Genomic DNA, 18,746 nt, shown 5'->3' with positions numbered 1-18,746 from the left:
GGAGAGCTTTGTAAGTAAATATTTCCCCTCTCACAAGGCAAGATGTTTATTGTTTAACAAACATAATGACAGGAAAGGACTGACTCTCCCAAAATCATAAGATGTGTTTGCTTAGTCTTCAATGTACCACAGAAGTGGTGATAAAGTAGGTGTGGGCAGAAGGAGGAATGGGCACGTTACTTGTGGCTGAAGCACCGAACTGCTGGAGGAGCGTGTCTGGGTGCTTGTGGAGAGCCAGGCGTGTGGGTCTGTGCTCAGCATGGGGTGCTCCGTGGTCCCCGGGGTGTTTCCCTGCTGCTCAGGGCCTCTCCCTCACGGTGTTTGTGGCCCAGTCTTAAGCCCTTCTCATTCTGCTGGCAAAAGACCCAAGCCTGGGCTGGAGGCTGTTCTCAGTGGTGTTCTCCTGCCTGCCTCTTGAAAGACACCAAAATGTTTGGTTTTAGCTTCTGTTTCTATGGTGGTCTCTCCCATTAGATTAAATAAAATTGGAATTAAGGAACAAGATCTAGAGTTCAGGGTTTGAGCATCTCAGGTGAAGGTCCTTCTAGCTGGCTGGCTAGGGTAACCTGTGTGTGTGGAAAGGTTGTGTGTTCTTTCTGGCCAAGTGAGCCTTACTCATCTAAATTTAGACAGAAAAGCTGCGGATCCATCAGATTGACTCTGGGTTTCATTCAGTGCATCAGAATCTCCTGCTTCAGTGAGTACCTGCACCATTTTTTCTCAACCAAAAGGTGATGCAAGAATATAAGCAGGAGTCCGTCTGTGATCCAGAAGGAGCCTCTTGGCCCACTCTGCAGGCAGGTCTTCATTTGTCCTGGAGACAATGCTGCTAGAAAGATGAAATTTGGTACTGTGGAGCTCACAAAATAGATTTTTTTGGCTATTTTTGATCCTGTTGCTCACTTAATTATAGGACCTGAATAAGTGTACCTTTTGGTATAAATATTACTAATGTTGGCAGTAATCGAAGGTGAAACTGGCAAATGTATCTACTAAGCCATTTCACCAAGTAATCATTTATGAACATAGCTCTATTAATTTGTTTAGTCAGATGCAGAGAAGCAATAAAAGTGATTGACTAAAAACAATTAAAACAGTAAAAGTAAATTGTTGTGTGCATTAAAACCTGCTGAGCCTGTCAGATGAAAATTGTAGGTTTAAATGTGAAAATTAAAGCTATTGATTTTAGCTGGTATGTATGCGGCTATCGGAGTCCTAATTTGTTGTAGCTTTCTTAGCTAAAAGTTGTTGAGAGAAGAGTAAAGATAATCCTAAAACTCATTCCCCAAAAGACTTAAATGATCAGAAAGGCACATATGATAAATACTTGTGTTGTCTCAGGAAGATGGGAAGGTTTGTTTCTTTTTTTAGAAGACTTATATTAACTGTCAGTATCTCAATGCTGCAGAACTGAATATAAATATTTACCAATACTGGTAATTTATTGCACTTCAAAGGAGATGAAGAATGAGACATTGACATGAAAGAAAATACAGCATTGATACAGACTAGATTACAGGGCTTCTCGCCTAATTTATGTGTATGACTTTATTGTCATTTTATTTTTATGTGTTACAGTAAATCTTGCATTCAGTGAACTATTATTTTTTAGTATTCAATTAAAATGATAGCACAAAAAGAGTGTTATATCTAGACAGGTATTAAGGGATAGTGCTGGGGAATAAGACTGCAGTCTGTACCTGAGGGCTTCAGCCACTCAATAAGGGCGACTGTCAGGAATCGCATGAACCAGGGCTTTAAACAAGCATTATGTGTGTTGACTTACCAGTGTTAAGCAGTAGGTCAGAGTATTATTTCCTTTTATAGTTTCTTTAGGTCTCTTATAAATCACCCCTTTACAGTGTAAGATGTAATATTTGACGGTTAACTCTTTGATCAATAGAGACTTTTAAATTTTGCTTTGGGGAGCATAAAGCACATCCTCCAACAGCTCTTGTTTTTTCTCTTTAAGAAGCAGACCCTAAGTTCTGTTACCTACAGACTTGTGTCAGTGCAGACTAAATTCCTAATCCTGAAAGTACAAGGAAAAGACAATTGTGCACAGCCTTTTCTATGTTTCTGTGGATGGAAGCGATGCTCGCAGTCATTGAATCATTATGTGTTTCTGGGGATGCTTGGAGGTTGGGACAACAGTAAAGAAAAAGAAAAGTTGGTAACTTTTTATATATGGAACAGCTCTAGAAAATGCAGAAATGCTGTCCCACCTCCCCCCATGCAGGCTCTGACTTTTGCACTGGGATAAGCGAGTGATGCAAGTTCAGTAGCTCTTCTCAGGAAAGAAGGAATAATAAGAAAGAAGGAATAGACTCAAATTATTGGGATGACAGAAATGAGGAGACAGAGGGGAAATCTGAACCTGTCTATGTGCATGACTGGCACAGTTCACAGACAATGTGTATCTTGAAATGGGATTTTTTTTTTTTTTTAATGAAAAATTCTGATACTAGAGCTGATTAGTTTGAACACTGTGGAGAACTTAAGTTCTTGGGAGTCTGTTCTACCAGATGAATGCTCTCGGCACATGCTTCCAGTAGATAACACATCAGAGAATACAAATAACTTGTAGTCGGTAGGCAGCTAGTTGAAGTTTCTCTTTCTGCTTGTCAAAATAACTCCTTCTGTCAGCATGCAATAGGGTAGGCAAGTCAATAGTGGTGTTATTGAAATGCTATCAAGGGAGAATTAGACAGCTTTCATCTGTAAGGCTGTTGTTTATGGGGCTACTGTTTAAAATCACTGTTTACCAGTAAGAATCATGTTTGTTTTCAGCTGGAGCAGACTGTGCTGCTTGAAACAAAGGGGAAGAGCCACATCCATCTGCTCCCTTATGCCATTTGCAAGTAGATGCTGTTCTCCAGTAAGGTGCAAGTCCCCCAGCACTGCAAGGCTGTGTCATACCCTGTATCTGTTCCATCATGTGTGTGAGTAGCCAAGGGCAGGGAGAGGGCCCCACAAGAGGGTTAATTTGCTTCAGTTATAAGGAAGCTGTCAAAAGGGCTGTCACTTCTGGGCTCTGTTTCAGCAAAGCTCACAAGCATATGCTGAAGTGCTTTCCTGAATCAAGCTCTAGCAGAGAAGCATGTCAAAAGTATTTTCCATCTATCCATGTAACTGTCATGCTAATCTTAAACCTTCCAGAAACTTCTGTGAAAAGTATATTTTCTGATGGCAACTCACAATTTGAGGGAAGGGTTCATAATGTTTTTCAGCAGTAGACCCCAAGATAAGCAAAACTCATTTTCCCATTTATGACTTTTAAATTGATACTGCTTTCCTAGAAAAATAACAACATACCAGATCCTCTATCAAAATTAATATAAAGCCCTTGTGGCATGTTAAAGGAACAGTCTGTATCATTAGTGTTTGTATAAAACATCACCTTGCATCCCCAGAGAAGATTGCCTCTTAATATTTGCATCATCTCTCACATGGCCATTACCTCTGAAGAATTTTCAGTTGAAGCAGAGATTGTGAGGATGGGGAGCTGCAATGACTTGCACAAGAGGCCACTTACAGAGTGAAAATTAAACTCAATCCATTTTCTGCTACAGCCTACGTTTCCATTGTTCTAAATTCTTGGTAATGCTGCAAGTAATGACTGAGAAACATGGTCGTCAAATGCAAAGGACAAATAACATTCCAGTGTTTGGAGCAGGTCTTCTCACTGTACTTACTGCAAATGGACAGCTTACTCCAAAAGTAGTTGTATCTCACTTCCTCTTTATGAAATAAGAACACTGTGCAGACAGTGGTCCTTCTAGATGATAAAGGACAAATGTATCAGGACAAATACAAGCACAAATGGGCAGTAGTTTGCATAAGCCCGCTGTAGCAAAGTAGTGAGACGGTAGCAGATGTCTTGACTGCGCATTTTTTATATAAATAATCACTTATTCACACCAATTTTATTTTCAGCAGCATTAAAACTCAGCGTGCTTTATGTTTAGCATTATCACAGGGGGAAACTATTCCCTTGATAGCAGAAACCTAGTGAATTTTCACATAAGTACCATGCTACCATTTTGCTCCTTGTGGAGACTGTAGCATTCAGCAATTCCAATTCTGCTGGGAACTGTAGCGTGGCACCATTATAGCGAATAATTTGAGCAGTTATGTTTCTAAGTACTGTTACTGGCAATACCACGCTGAGCATTTCAGGCAAAGCAGGTGTGTTTTTTATTCTTAAACCAGAGATAAGAGTGTTTCTTTTTCATTTTATAAAGACATGACTCAATCAGGACCCACTATGTAAATATATTTAAGTGAAAGTTGGTTTAATAAATAAATAAACCAGGGTTTTGTCTAACCTTTAACACAATCATGTGTGTGTATTTGTGTGTGGTCAATCTGAGACAATTTCTCTCTAATATTATCTCCTTAGCAAGGATTTAAATCGAAAGGAAGTCCACTGAAGATAAAATAAACAATTTCAGCTTTTTTTTCAGTATGGATTTAGAGTCAAGTCTTGACTGAAAGCCTACCAAAATCCGTAGGATGCTGTCCCATGATTCCAGTGTAGTTTAGTGTTGTGCTTTTAAGGCACCCCTCTATCTGTAAAGGGAGGAAGAAGGTGACATAGGAAGCTCCCATCTCTTCATATGAGAAGAGGAACTGTGCAACCAAACCCCAGGGTATCGTTGAGATAGGTGGTACTGATAATGACTATCAGTAAGTGTGCTATTAATATAAATGCAAACTCTTAAGGCTTTTGCAGAGAGAAATGTCCATCCTGAGCAATGAGAAGAGGTAGAAACAACCATTTTGTTTATTTATTTATTTATTTTCCCACCTAAGTGGCTTGCTGAAGACTAGTCACCCTGGTCTACTGCAATGTAGTGCTTTAAAAAGTGAAGCTGAAATACCTTAATAACATCTTGTATTATTTATCTACATTTAGTATGTGTTTATAGACTTTGGTCAGGATTGAAGAACCTGTTATTGTAGGTACTGAAGAAGCTCAGTTTCAGTTCCCTTTTCCCCTACGTATTTATGTTCTTTGTTACTGAACATTAATATGTATCTTCGACTGCAGTTTTAAATGCCAACTCTACTCAATATATATGCAAATCGCCGTTTTCAGATTTTCAGAGGTAGAATTTTGTATAAATTAAATAGATAATTAGTAATTCAACTTCTGCTATGTAATACATTATGCCATTGAACTGCTAAACAGATTTTGGTTTGAAAAAACAATGAAGACTACAACTTCTGGCAGCATGCTGTGAAGCAGTATAATGAAGAATCAGTACATCTTAAACATACAGCCCAATTCATACTGAGGACATTTTTTTTATAACGATTGGAGCAGGCCCTAAAACCAGGTTATGTATACCATCACCCCTAAAACTCGCTGGCTGGTCTTAAACTCCTTTGGGATATTGAGTGGAGGGTTTCAACATGTGTATAGCTGTAATTTACATGTTAAAATCAAACGTGATAGCAAGGTATTTTTATTTCTGTCAGTGTACCGTGTGGTACCTCAAGTTGGGGATTAGAGATGAGGTATTACCAAAGCTGCTAAAGTAAAATCTGCACAGGAGCTAGTAGTGTGTTGCTGTTTCGACAGCACATATTGAACTGATACGAATGCCCCTAGTGCGTCCTGTCCTGTCCTATCCTATCTTGTTTCTTTCAGTCTGGAGGGTCCCTTGGACCCCTGGAGGGACTGTTTTCATGAGTCAGGTGAAAGTTGTTATACTCAGTTTCCTTCAGGTTTGATTCACCGTGGCACTGAGGACTGGAGAGGCAGTCAGAAGATGTAGGACCACCTCTGCAGTAGGGGTAAACTCCTGTTCAACAGCTCTCCATTGGTTTAGGTTAGTGCTCACTTCAGTGCTCTATTGACTGTTCCAGCTGAGCATCTGGTTTCCTGTGAGTTGCACCCCTCATTATCAAAGGGGAAAAATAAAATAGGAATGTTGCTGGGAAGCTGCCTTCCCAGGTACCAAACCTCTTTATCCCAGAGTGCTATGCTTAAATCTGAAGATTGAAATGTGTACTTCGCTTGAATTGGAATATTAATCAGGAGAAATGCAGGCAAAGCTGGTTTTCTGTGTCATATCTTGACACTTGGGCTGAGCGCCATGTTATTCTTTATTGTCTTTGGATTCTCTTTTCAGTCATCTCAATGTGCAGTGGGGAAGCTTTATTCACCCCTGCTTCCTTTTACAGAGTGAATGCATTGGGACTTGTCTCACTGGAAAAATGAGACCGCTTCACTGAGTTGCACTTAGTTTTAGTGAAAACCTTTCTTAATTATAGTTTTGGGCATAATATCAAAGTATAAATCAGTCCAGATCTGCTTGAACTAAAGCCCGAGTCTGCCTGGAGAATTTGCTAACCTTAGAAAACACAGTCCAAGTTTTATATATTATATTGAAATCTAAACTTGCTAGGATTTGGGCATCTTTACAAAATCTTTGTCAAGCTCCAGTGAGACACCTCTTTCAAACATTTAATTTAAACTCTATGCCATGAGAAGACTTGAACTCCATCTTTCTCCAGGAAAAAACACCGCAGCTATTGTGGTGTTTGGAATTGGATGTGCACTTACAGGAAGGATTTACAGAGGAGCACGGTTTGTTTTACCTCATGGCTAGAGGAAGAAAACACTTGTCAAGTATTCCAGTTCTAATTTCACATGTGTTGCAGTGGATAAATACAGCACTGCCAAGAGAGAAAATTTAATCGGACTTGATGTAGAGCAAGATAGCATTTCAAGAAATGAGGAGCTGTGTTTCTTTTGGAGGAATGCCTGTGGACTGGGGGTCCCTCCACAGGAGTGAGAAGATTTACAATTAAGTAATGTAAACTTCAGTTTGATTTCATGAAGTTCTGTGGTTGTGCAGTGCTTCTACAGAGAGAATGAAGATGGAGAAGGAACCCAAAGTTTAATGCAGGTGTTCCCAAGGACTTCACTGCTTTGGGATTTCACCTAGCATCTCCTGATCCTGTGATGGTGTTCAGAGGACCCATTAGTCTTCTGAAGTACATACAGACATTGGCAGAGGTATTGGTGCACCCCAGGCACAGCTGGCCATTTTCACCACCAAGGCACACAGATTTTTGACTCATTTTGAGTGTTTTGTGCATCAGAAACAAATGGTGAAGTCTGTGAAGGGCTAGGGAAGATTCCACCTCCCCCTGGTAATACATGGCCCTGTACTGGTTAAAAACAGTTTGCCTAACTGTTTTGTAACAAAAAAGCTTGAATAAAGAAAGGCAGATGTTGTAAAACATATCTCACTGTCATTTTCTGCTGGTTAATTATTTCACTTCCTAGCTAATATTGGAAAAAGTTATCTTAGAGAACATGGTTTTATTTTTCCAAATCTAAGACTAGTGATTTTCTGATATCAGTTAGTCATTCAAAATATGCTATATGTTATAACTAAGATTTTATTTTTTAAAAAATATTTTTGATGTTGAAAGTTTGAAATAAGCCTGTATTTGCTAAATGAAGTTGGTTTTATGGATCCATATAACATCAGTGTCTTAATTACTACAAATGGATAATAAACGCTTCCCCATATATGAGAATAGGAGACGCATGGAGTGACTGTCATTAGGAACAATTAGATTTTCTCTTGATAAGTTGGTAAAAAAATGTAAATACTGCAAATAACTGCTATCTAATATGCCCACGGGCAATACCAGAAAGCATGCACCAAAAACGTTTTTTACAGAATTGCTTTCTCTCCGTTAGAGTTGAATACGGTGGAAACTGAACGCCCATTCATGCATGAGTTGTAATACCGTTTTTTTTTCCTTTTTTCTTCATTCTTTATGAACACTTTGCATTAAGGGGTCTGATACGTAGTTTTCTTGCTGACAAGAGCAGAATATTGGCATGGCAGTGGTTAGGATTCAGTTTTCCCTAGTGAGAGACAACCTCTTGCCTTCAGGCAGTTAAACCAATAAACCAACCCTGTGTTCCACGGGATAGAGTCAAAACCAGTAGGAGTTGCTTTGCACTGGAAGAACAAGACTAAGAAATCTCTTGTGATCAACAGAGAAGAGGAAAATTTGCCATTTTGTTTCACAAGCTCTGTAAGAAGCAAATCATGCCCCTTGCTGGCTGTAAATGCCACCAGCCAAGATCCCAGTTTTTCAAATGAGTTAGCAGAAGCTGAATTAACACTGCTCTTGATTTTTTCAAGAGCACAAACAGTGCTTTTGTCTGTTATCACAGCCTTGAAAAAGACTCTGTCAGCTGGACCCTGAAGCTGTTCTCTAGGGCTGTGTGAATCTAATGGAGTTTCTGTCTTTCTAAATCTGCATGGACGCTGTGAAGATCCACTCTTGATCTCACATTGCTTTTTTAATGCATGACAAAAGTGTTATTTTTCTGTAGAAATGCCCAGCAAAGACCTTTGAGAATTTAAGAACTGTGAAGAAATGGGGAAAAACAGTGCAGTCCAAATCATGGGTTCCCTACCAATTTATAGGGAATTTCAGCCCTGCTGGACTGTTCACTGAAGGCAGGGTACCATCAGAAAGGTCCAGGGAAAGGGGAAAAAGATAGCAGAGTGTGGCTAAAGGGTTGGAGGTGTAGTCATTCTCACACCCAGTAAGTAAGCACTGGGAGTGCTGGGCAACCTCATCCTCACGCCCAAAGGGGCAGATGGGTTGTTTCAGCCCTGTCGTTATCACCATAGATGTGTCTGTGTCTGGTGGTGTGCTGGGGTAGAAATAGCTTTGTGCTTTGCTGTTCTGTCTCCTCCGGCCTTACCGTGCTGTTTGCCTTTTTTCATTCATCAATATGACGAGTAGATCTTCTGAGGACGGTGCTGAATGTGAAGGCTGCTCTGTGAATGGCTGCACTTTGTTCTGCTCTTGCATTAGATTGTGAATCTTCATTTTGTAGAAAGCTGCCATGCCATAAATTGAGCAGAAGGCAACAAAAGATAAATTAGCTGTACCATCCTGTATATGGAAGATTTCATGATATATTCTTCCCCATACAAGACTCCCATCATACCTACCTCTTAAAATCAAGCCTGGTGAATAATGGCTTAGCCAAGCAATAAATACATAATGCAATGCCACCTTTGAACCTTGTAGCTTGTGTGTAGGTCAAAGATTATATGGGTTGTATTCATGATTTATGTTTTCAGTCTTTTGATATTTTTTAGACCATCTTTGCTTGTCTGCTGGTATGACTAATTATTTAATTATTCTATTTATTTTTAGGAGGCCACAGTGGTCCTTCTGGTACAACTACAAAATATATATATATTTTCCTGACTATAAAGTAATTCAAACTGTGTAAGACTCATGGTGTTGAACTAGGCAAGCTTATTCAGAAAAATGTGAATGTTTATGTGAATAAATATGTCTATTTAGGTGTCTATCTTCAAGATTAACACACTGTTGAAGAGAAAACTTGTTTTATTATTGGTAGCAGGCTTAGCAATTATCTATCTTAGCAAATAATGTAAACTCACTTCCTAATTGCTGCAGAACCATAATTATACAAAGAAATCTTGACAGCTTCCAAATTAATTTCTCTCACACTGGTTGATCTGAAAATTTAAGCTTTACTGATGAATGATGACTACGCATCTCAGAGAGCTTCCAAACTTAATGCTATTTGATGTTAAAGTGCATCAATCAACCCTTAAGCATAACTTGACAAAATAATTTGATAGTGGCAAATGCTTGTTTTCCTGTCTCTGGCTTTTGTTGATTCTTTGCTGTACCTGAGGCAGAAGCTTACCTAGCTTGTGGCAAAGAGCTTTCTGACTTGATAATGAAAGCAAATGTTGTCATTAGTTCCACTCTTCTGTGTTCCTGCCTTCTGGCTTGCATGCTGTCACTTTCCTGCAAATAAAAGAACGTGAATTCTTCTTTCTCCTTTGTACAAAACTGCATTTTTATTCTTATGCATTCAGACTGAGCAGCCAGATTTAGTGACAAGTGAGAGAATTCTTTCTGCTGCCTCAAAGCAGCTCCACAACCTCCATTCAAATGCTGCAGATGGGTTGGTTCCTCTTCTTAGTTATTGCCCCTACTCTGCAATAAGAAGCTAATCGCACTGCAGTGCAGAGCAGTAGGTGCTCTTGCCTTGGTTTAGTTCTAGAAGGACTGCTGTACTGGGGTGGCGTTAGCATGTGGTACCAAGTTAAGTTTTTAACCTGCTGCCTTTAAGACGTGTGAGCAAAAGGTTTCAAAGCCATGCTGTTGGTCTGTGTTGTCAATGACGTTTTAATCTACTAGTAGCTATTTCAATTAATATCGTTTTTACTTTGCGTTTCAGTTCTAATTATCTGGATTATCCCACCTACTGTCTGGGAGCTCAAGCATGGCTCGTCTGAAGAAAACCTCAGAGAACAACAACAGTCAAACGTAAGTGGAACTGAATATATACAGTTAACAATCAAGTGTAATTGCAAGGAATATTATTTGGATTAGATGACTATACGCCAGCCCCAGGGCACTGTGGCAGATGCAACACAAGGTCTAATAAACTATAGGTCCCTGCTGCCGGTATTACTCTATAGGAGTAATAATAACACTGTGAGAGTGAAAACATCCATCAAAAGCTGACAAATCTGACAAAGATTATACATACCCACGTGCATATACTAAAGATGCTAGTTAAACCTGATGGAACTGCTAATAAAATTTCTTTAGTGGTTTTAATGAAACATCATTTTGTGCTTATTATTCCTTTCATGTGAAGTTGCTTTTAAGAAACAATCATCTGAGTGTTATTGGAAAATGTGCTTGTAATTGCAGAAGTAAATACCAATATGTTGTCTGATAAATCACAGGTACAATAGCTCTATTCAGAGAGGAGCTCTGACTTAAAACTTTAAACATATAGAATATACGTGTGTGTTTTTAACACAGACTGCTTTTCTTGCTGCGTTTTCAGACAAATGACTCTTGTTTCAGATTGTGGGTGGCCCAGTTGCAAACGTATGTGTTTACTTTTAAGAACTAAGAAAAAAATGGTACGTGTATGGATTATAGAGTTTGTGTGGGGGTAGATTTTTTTTTTTAAAGTCTCCAAACAAATAGCAAGAAGGACATTCCTTTGAGGTGCCTGCCTAACACTGCTGTTAGTGCCACGAGTACCTTATTTAGAGGTTGACCTCTTTATTAGAGCTGGTAGCATTGCATATAGGATACAGCCCTGACTTATGATTTAGGCAAGCATGACAGCTTTGGCTGTACCCCAATCTGCTACATCATCATTCTCCCTCCTGTAAAATACCCATTCAAATAAAGTATTCTAATATCTGTTGGTGAAAATAAGTATATGGGGGGGAAGCCGTACACATCGCTTAATTTTTATGGCAGGATCTAAAAAGTGACAGGTGTCCTGGTTAAGTAAGTACATAAGTACAGCAAGCTGCACATTACATGTGATTTGAAAATGTTAATGTGAATTAAAGAAAAAGCTCATGGTTTACCGCAGGTGTACCTGCAGCCATCCATTCTCTAACTGTATTTATTCTTCATTTACACTGAACACACAACTTCAGAGTTCTGTGATGTTTCTGGCTTGAATTTTGAAACTGAAGGTAAAATGTAAATGCTGTAAATTACTCATGTTGTGTGTCCTCCCCAAGGCTGGAAGCAGTTGCATTTCACTGTAACTTGCATCCTCACAGGTCTCTGCCATGCTTTCTGCTTTTGAGTGTGTAGTCTTTTTTTTCTCTCTATTTATTTATTTATTTATTTTTTCCCCTGACTGGGATCTGTGTGTCAGACATAGCCACTGGCCCCACTGAGCAGGGATACCTGGGTTGCTGTGAAACTGTGCAGGAAGTTTGAATTGTTTTCTTCCAGCCAGGGTCTCAGACCCTGCTGCAAACCATGTGCCCCCTGTTTTGTGCTTTGGGTAAGGCATCTCTTGTCATCAAACATGCTGGCACATAATCTATATGGTTAGGATTTTCCTAACCATAAAAAAACACTTAAAACTACCTTTCCTAAAACCACCACAGCATGTGATTCATTATTTCAGTGCAAAGCAAGGACAGTTTTTTTCAGACCAAATCTGAGTAGCTATTTTCCTGATGACAGCAGTGGGAAGCCCAAGGAGGCTGGGCACCAATGTGTCTATGCCTCATCAAAGTCAGTGGAAGTTGAAAGATTGGGGTTAATTCATTTGGGCTTTCATTGGAGCCTGCTGCACAAAAATTGCACTCAAATTTCACGCAAACATCCTGTTTACATTCAAGTGCAAATGCTAACATTTTTGTAAACCTGTTGCAGGTGCTAAAAATTAGCATCTGCTCCAATGGAGTTACTGACATAAATAAAAGAAAATCTAACCTTAAGGATTGCTTGATATTACCTTAGAAACTGGGTTTGTTCCTTTGGAAATGGATGCTAATGAGTAGCCAGACAAACTCCCATTTTTTTTCTGTGCAGAAAAATGTCACGGTTCTGTTCGTGAAGGTGTGTTCTTTGCGTATCTTATTAGACATAAATATAGCCTCTGACCAATAATACTAGTGCCAGATTTCGTTGTTTTTTCCCAAATGTGTGTATTCACAGTTTCTGAAAAGGGAGGGTTTGTTTATGTTGCATTGTTCTGCTCCAAGAGCCTAATATATTAAACATTTTCCCAAAGGATAGCTGTGGTCTTTAATTAACTTTTTTTCCCATATGCCTATAATATATCATTATACAATATTTGGTCAGTACCCTGCTCTTCTACTCTTGTGGAGGACTTATTGGTTCTCATTTCCTGGGGGAGCGTTATGAGTGCAGACAGGAAGAATGCATCAAATGAAAAGTTAATTGTGTTTAAGCTGTGGGTGAGAGAGAAATAGGAATGAGACTTCCATTCCATTGTACCTCTATAATAAGAAGAGCTAAATATACAGTTTCCTAAGCTACTAACCCAGGAAAACAGAGGAAAAAACCTCAGGTACAGAAAGGACAAAATACAAAATATGTGATTAACCACGGAAAGCTTCACACTTCAGTTTGAAAGCTGTGTACAGGATGATGGACGTAAGCACGTGCTGGTGTTCCTAGTGATTACTTCATCGGGAAGGAAAAAATCCTGCCCAAAAGCCTCTCAGATCCTGTTATCCCAATTCTGTCGTGCATGAAAGCAGAGATGATGAATGGCATGGAGGAACTTAGGCATTTATAGGTTCATCGTTAATCATTGCAGTATTTGATGGTCAGCCTGTGGGCAGTTTCATGCCAAATCCGTGGCTGGCATGGGTTCTTTCAGAGGAAACCAAATGGGTCACATCTGAGCCTAGACTGTGAGTCACTTCCACTGTTCTGAGTGCTCCAGACCCAGCTCCGTGGCTTACTCATGCAAAATCTGTTTTGTGCAAGGACATGAGTTCCCAAGTGGGTGATAACATGAGAAATAGCAGCTGTTTCAGCGCAGGATTTCCAATATCCTTCTCATTTGAGATGTCCCTATTGCTTATAAGACATTTTCATTGGAAAAGCTCCAACTGTCAGCAGCAATTTACCCAGCAAGGGTCTGTTAGTTTCTGCCTTAATATGGTTAATGGGGCTTTGTGAAACTGGGTCTTCAGATGTCTGCTTGATCAAGGTGTTTTTCCCCTGGTTTTGGTGAGATTTTTCCATAATCTCATTTTTGGATTTAAGGTTTTATCTGAACTAAAATTCAGTGGAACTTGCTGGGTAAAAAAAAAAAAAAAAAAAAAGGCATGGCTTCTGGTTTAGTTTTGTGCTTTCTGCCCAAAACACTTGAAATCCCTTGCGCTGGGATTTCAGGACAGCTTTAGTCCATGTTTCTTTGAAATTTGGCCATAGTTTACTCAAAGATTCATAAACCAAAGTGAATGTGGCCTGAGTGTCAGGTTTGTAGCTGCAGTGAAAGTGTGTGATGTTTATCTAGAATTTGTCACAGAAATTTTGCCTGGTCATATTTCAGACTGGAATTGTAGGGGCAAGGTCTGTAGAGTCAGAGCTTCGTTAACTTCTAATCAATGAATGGAATGTGGAGTGTAGGAGAAAATGGGAGCGGAGAGGTGAAGGCAGACCAAAATGCTACCGTATGATATTTCATTTGAAATTTGATTTGAATATTGCCACAGCCTATGAAGTGCACAGACTACCATTCATTCAATAAGGGCAGCTCAAAACCCTTCCCAGTAGTGAGCGTGTGTGTTCTTGTAAATCAAAATAATTAACTGGTGTGCTGGGATCTAATGTGCCAACTGCACATGGCAAGCTACATCACCATTGAGGCTTTATTACTTGGATGTTTCTAGTCTCTAGAGATCTTAATTGAGGCTTCATTGCACTGTTCACACACTTAATTAAAAAAAAAAAAATCATCCCCTATCCCATGAGTTTAGTCTAGTGTCCAGATTCTGCAAATACCTGCAAGATTTTAACTTTGTTAATGGGAGTAACTTTGTTGAAAATTAGTGAGATCATCGTAAATGAAAAAAATCAGCTTATTATGAGCTCAGCTGCTTGGGGAGTACTTGTATGTGCTATTTGTGGTAACACCAACATGCTGCTGCTTGTTTGACCAAGACAAGTGACTGGTAAACATTCACTTGGTAGCAACTGATGTACCTGGTCACAGCAGGATCTGAGAAGTTCTGCCCTGTATTCCTTACTATCCGCTCTGCATTTTGTTATCAGTGGGACGTGGCAGGATGTGACTGATGCATGGTAAGAGTGAAAGCGACCTTAGCTCAGGAATCCTGACAGACAATCCAGCCAAATAAAAATAATTTTCTGAAAGTAGCCTGGAAAAAAAAAAAATCCCATGTGCATCAGTTCGCTGCTTTTTTTCATTGAAATGGACAAAAGTAGGCAACTCACATGGTCTGAACTTTTGGGTAGACCTGTGCGGTGTCAAGAGTTGGACTTGATGATCCTTAAGGGTCCCTTCCAACTCAGGATATTCTATGATTCCATGATACCTATCCACCCTACTACTGAGGAAACTGAAATATCTCATTTCACTTTTTTGTAAGCACATACACACAAGCTAGTAATTTTCTTGGATGTTTTTATAAGATAAAAATTTCCTCCATAGCCTAAACACAAATATAAAATTGCTGCTACACTTCTAATCTTGGTGACAGCATGTTATAAAAATCTCTTCTGACAGCAGATGACATTAACTGTGATTAAAATAACTGGCAGTGGTTTGATGATGAGCTATAAAGGGGTGTCTTTAACTACTTTCGTAACCTTTATTCTTTTAACAGGATGCTGTAAGATCAAATTCAGTATCACTACAACTGAAGTATACGGTTTCAGGTAGAATTAAATAAATATGATCTCAGCTCATGTTTGTTCATCTTAGAAGATATCATTGGGTTTTTTATTCACATTTTTGAATGGGATTGTTTTCTCATGTAGATGAAAGAGATGCTTGTGAGATGAGCACAATTCTGCATGGATGATGGGGGAAGGAGAATCGTACACATTCTTTGATTTATGAAGATCTGTAACTTATGATGCTGATTTAATGGCCAGCCCTATTCAGGTCTTATAGGGAAACTCAAGCTATCAGCTTAAGTACATGGTATGGATACTGGATGTACAAGTTCAGTAGTAACTAGACGTGTACCTTTTTGCCAGCTGGATGTCATGAGTGCCATGGAAACTAAGACTGTTGCCACTTGTCCAAGTAAATCTGGTGTTAATGTTATGCTGAGCCCCGTGGGCTGTTGTTGCTTGGGCTGTCCCTAGGCAAGCCCGCCTGTCAGCAAGGCGGTTGTGTTGATCAATCTCCAGTGCTTTGCAGAGTTTGCTAGTGGTCAATGTTAAAGTCCCAGGGGAGGTTAATTACTAAATATGTTTCTTCCCTTGCTGGAGATTTATAGTGTTTTGTGAGAGAACGCCTAAGTCTTCAGAGAACGGTGAAATGCCAAGTGTCAGTTTTGTTCAGATCCCTTACAAGATGAAGATTCATAGTGTGGTGCAAATGGTACTTGAAGTCTCCTGCTACACATGTGCCCGTCTGCAGCTAAATATCCCTCTAGAGGCTGGCAGTCCAGTTGCTACCCTGCTGATGCAGCTCGTTCCATCTGTCACTGATGCTTCGGTAGTTATTAAGTGGCACATTCAAAATAACAAGGGTCTGAATCTAGTCTGACCTGTCTAGAGTTTATCAGAACTCCTCTGGCTTCTAAATTTAAAATTTTTAAGTTTGGAGAGAGAGGCTTTGTCCCCTGCTAGGAGACTTTGAGTACTAAACTTAGTACAATAGTGGTCTGAAAGCAGCAGAGCTCTTACCATAAAGGAGTTTGTATATTGGTCTCTATATGGATTTCTTTCCCAAGATTTTTAATCTCAAGGAGGATTTAAAGCATCTGAATCTTTCATTCTCTTAGCTCTGGTAAAATATGAAGGTCTTTATGCTGTGGCACACTGCTGTTTTATTGCAAGTTATTCTTCACTAGACCTCAGGAAGCGGAAGAATTGCTTTCAAAGAGCCTAATTTATGGTCTAATATTTATATAGGACTGATTCACAAGTAATTAAGTGTCTGTGCTTGTATTGGATTTCCTTTTAAAGAGTAATAACTTAAATCTAAAGCAAACACTGGAGCTTCACCCATTCCAAAGTCTGAAAGTGTTTGTTTTCTGAAGTAACCTAGGGATGACACTTACTTCCGTTATGTAAAATAATGAAGAAACCTGTGACTTTTTGGATATAGAAGAACATAGGAACACTTACCCTAATGTTCAGTATGTTCTAATGTTCAGCAGCCACCATGTCCCACTGCAGTGCTAATGTTCTCAACGCTAGTTATGTTCTTTGGTACCTCCATGAGAAGCTGAACTCCAGTTAGAAAAACTCAAGTTAGAAAGGCTGGCTGTGGCTGAGTTTGGTATTCCTTAAATCCTACCCTTGGAACTTTTTCCCCTCCAAGTTACAAAATCCAAGCACTTCTGTTGTGACTCCTTTGTAAAATCTACCAGACTTGACAGGCATTCCTTTAAAATGGCAAAATGAGAGCACTCAGGGCTTCTAAATAAACCATTGCAGAGCAAGAAATGCCGAAGGCTGACCTGTGGCTTTCCTATCCCTGCCTGCTGTAGACTTTGCAAGTAACTATTCATGTCTGTTGGACTAATGCGGTGCCAGTGTCTGAGTTCAGTCAAGAAATCTTTTGTTGTCCTTCATGATTCCATTGCCTTGGCTCCTTCTTCATTTTTATGTCAGAGGGGAATGGACTATAGCCAAATGAGGGCATTTTTTGAATTTAGTATATTGTGCCATCAATCAATACCACTTTCCTGTGTTATTGCTGTATGCTATTGGGCTTTTGCCCTTTGAATAGATAAAAAGCAGCTGGATTATTTCTAGTGTGTGCTGGAAAGTACTTGATAACACTGTGTATAATGAATGCAAAGAACAAAAAAATCATCCTTCTGAAACTGAAGGCAAAAACTGTTAACTTAGTAGCCTGGACCCGCTGCTGTATTCTGTGTATTTTTTGTATTTTTTTTTTCCTTGTAGAATTTTTCAGGTTCCCTTTTTGGGCTTCAAAAGCATTTAGGGCATTTTCAACCTGAATATTTTCAGTTCCTGTTACCTAAATTGATAATTATATGGTATTCTTCATCTTTTATGTATCTATAAAGGTGAGGAAGGGTATCTAAGGGGAGTGAAAAAGTAGCATGACACAAAAGCACAAAGGATACAATTTGAATTTTCATTCCATGATTAAAAATATTTCTCTCTAGATTTACTTCATTTAATGTTCTACAAACTGTTGGCACTTTCTTATTCCTTGCTGTTCAAGCCTTTTCAGCACCCTGGACACCTGATAAGCCAACGCCTGTACTTCTGCCAAGTTGTTCAGCCTGTGAGCTAAGCTAGCTGCCCAGTTCAGGTATGCTCATTCCTAGTGCATGCACACTTGCCATTTACCATACAGGTAATAGGTTTAGAAAAATGAGATTAGATTTAGTGTGTTCCTGGGTTGTGGATTGCTGCACCCTGAACATCTTCTGGCTCCTAACTTGCATGTTAAGTGGTGCCCTTTGTGGGGCATGCATGGTGGTTGCGCTCTGCCTTTTTTGTGCAGGGTCCTGCTCAGTGGAAACATTGAGTCAGAACAGAGCTTCTGGGCACTAAAGTAATGCTAAGAGTAAGAAGTGAGAGAAAACAGATTCGAGTATCTGTGCCAATTATAATGCTCGAAGAATACAGAAGCAGTGTAATGGTTTGGGCAAGAAGGAACAAAGAAAACCAGCACAGCAAAAGCCAGAGACCGTTCCTCACCATGTAGCTTAGCTCTGCCAACCCTTAGACACACAGATGTGATAGTATCTCTGCATCCAGCAGGCTTGTTCATTTTCCTGTCTGTCATTGCGTTTGTTACTCTTCTGGCACTGTTCACATTCTAATGATCATTTTGTTGATCGTTACCCAAGATCAGATATCGAGTGAGAATAAAAAGTGATGTTCAACCCTTTGAATGTGGTTAGGAAGAAATCCTTAATCAAACATTAACTGAAAAGGTTGAATCTGATATTAGGAAAGTGCTTCTTGGAAACGAAATTTTAGGGGTCTATCAGACATGATGGGGAAGTGTAATACCAGTGGTGGCTTTATAAACAAACAAAACAAACAAAAACACAAACCAAACAAAACAGAACAAAAAAACACTAGGGTGAGGAAATATGTGGAATTTAGGGTAAGACGGATCCTCATATTTGGAAGGATTATGAAGACTGGTCATGTTTTATCTTTACTTTTTGTGGCACTTGCAGGCTCCAAGGGTCTGTTTTCTG

The 18,746-nt window shown here is 39.4% G+C and overlaps 1 long non-coding RNA gene across 7 annotated transcripts in view; it reads left to right on the top strand.

The window, feature by feature from the left end:
* LOC106019007 (uncharacterized) overlaps positions 1–18,746 on the top strand; it is a 133,621-nt gene that overhangs the window by 6,715 nt on the left and 108,160 nt on the right. For all 7 annotated transcript variants that reach the window (XR_011812482.1, XR_011812484.1, XR_001193487.5 and 4 more), the window contains exon 4: positions 10,280–10,368. This is a non-coding gene — a long non-coding RNA (uncharacterized lncRNA). The remainder of the gene's footprint in view (positions 1–10,279; positions 10,369–18,746) is intronic.

The sequence above is a fragment of the Anas platyrhynchos genome, chromosome 13, assembly GCF_047663525.1.
Source record: "Anas platyrhynchos isolate ZD024472 breed Pekin duck chromosome 13, IASCAAS_PekinDuck_T2T, whole genome shotgun sequence".
NCBI classification, from domain to species: domain Eukaryota; kingdom Metazoa; phylum Chordata; class Aves; order Anseriformes; family Anatidae; genus Anas; species Anas platyrhynchos.
Note: the sequence above shows the minus strand (reverse complement) of the source record. Positions and strands in the feature narration are given on the sequence as shown.